Below are 2,144 nucleotides of genomic sequence, written 5' to 3'. Positions count from 1 at the left end.
CCAGCAGCAGAAATAGACCTTTTTACGTACGAATGTGTTAGTGCCATTAGTTGAGGAAAATATTTACGAATGGCTGTTTTGTTTGCAATGCTATGTTTTAGCAGTTGGACAAATATTCAGTTGAACACTCATTATGTGTTTTAATTTTGTTTCTGAATAAATGTTTTCATTCGTGTTCAGAAATCGGAAGAAGCTGCTGAACATAATCGGCCAAAAATAGTAAAATGTGATAAAAGTCGAAGCAACGAGATGCGATGATTTACAGTTTGGAGGAACCAAAAGCAACTTTACACGGGTTTACCCGTTTACTAGTGTGCGTAGGTGAAAAGTCACTTATCTCTATAGACCTTTTTACGAAACGTTTCTGAACTCAATTCATTAATTTAATTTTGACAGAAAGCTCGGAACCGCTGACACAACGCACGTAAAAGCAGCATCAATATCAGCAGGATCCGTGACACCTGTCAGTTCGTAAAATGGTCTATATCATTTTGTGCTCTACCAGGGTTACATTTTCCAGCAGCAGAAATGTCACTTTGTTCACTACTTGCCAGTAGGGGGTTTTAATTTGAAAAAATACCTGCTTTTTCTTATACTTATCGATAGCCGACCTTCCAGTAGGCTTTACCTAATTTGTCTTAGATCTCTACGAGTTTTCTTTGATTTTAAAATTGAAAAATTATATTTGTTTTAAATTTTCACTAACTGGCAAGTAGTGCACAGAGTGACATTGCTGTTGCTGGCTTTTGGGGAATATAACCCTGATAGTAAGCAAAATGACATTTCTGCTGCTGGTAAACCACTTAGAGTTGTTAAAATTCGAAATCGATTTTTTCAATAGTTTTGCTGTTTAAATTAAGAAAAATCAGTAGAAATGTTTTTATGTTTTTTTTTTATTAATTTTGTGTAATATTTTCATTTAAGCGTCTTAAAATACTTCTGTACTTGGGAGAAAACGACGTAATAATTCAATTTCTATCGAGAAAAAAATTGTAAGAAATTAATTCGAGTGAACTCATGAAATTATCACAATAAAACGTGAAATTCAGACAAATTTTATAAAAACTCGTAGATCTGTGAAACTTGACGAGTTAGAATTTTTTTTTGAATTCCGGAAATCGATTGTTCAAACCCTGAGAGCCCCAATTATTTCGTTCCGCTAGATTCCATTCCTGGCCTAGTGTGCATTGTAGCGATTTAGAGATTTTTATTCTTCATTTAAAAATCGAAGGACAATGATATAAAATTTTAAAAACATCACGTTTTGCTCAGAAAATTACACTCTTTTAGCTGATATATAAAAATCAGAAATCCTAACCCAATTAGCGAAAAGTTACATTAAACGTAACAAATTGTGATTATTCTTTATTGAAAAAGTTGCGGAAGCAATTCGTAATATTTCAAAATTTGCATGACAGAGCTATTTTTGACTTTTGTGTTTTGTGCAGAGCACTATGACTTCTTTCTAAACTTTAATTAAATTGAACACAATAGATTGATGGTTTGGAGGTTTGTCGAATTCGTGATTTTATTTTTATTTTTTTTTATATTTTTCTACTTTTTTTGTTGATTTTCTTTCTTTTTTTCACCTGCTTTGAAACACGTTTTTTGCGGCTGACTTCGCCGTGTTCAATATTTAACTATCGATTGCTGATGCAGATTTTACAGATTATTTTCTCCTTTCTGTTAATCTTTCTCTCGTGATTGGACGTTCAGCTTGATCTCATGAACGTGTACATAGACATTTTTGTGTTACTTTAGCGTAAGATCGTCGGATATGCTGAAAACGCTCCTCCACCTGGTGGAAAAGGTGAACGGTATGCAGGAAGAGCATTGTCTTGCAAAGTATCAGGGCTATATTCGCGTTACGAATAGTTTCGCTAACTATTGATACGCGGTTTAAATTATATTACCCGGTGCTTTTTGTTTTGTTGTTTTGGATATTATACAGCATATTGATGGATTAGTAATTTTGTTTGTTTTGCTGTTGTACATTATCATTTAGAAAAAAATAGATCCACAAAAGTGATACAAGAAACAGAAACTGGAACTTGTGGGATGCATGGATTTAAAACATTAGATGGCCGTTATTAACTAACTCATGTTTGACTGTCATAGTCGTTCTACATATGTCGTTCTACATA

Source organism: Wyeomyia smithii, chromosome 2, assembly GCF_029784165.1.
Source record: "Wyeomyia smithii strain HCP4-BCI-WySm-NY-G18 chromosome 2, ASM2978416v1, whole genome shotgun sequence".
In the NCBI taxonomy this organism is placed as follows: Eukaryota; Metazoa; Arthropoda; class Insecta; order Diptera; family Culicidae; genus Wyeomyia; species Wyeomyia smithii.
Note: the sequence above shows the minus strand (reverse complement) of the source record.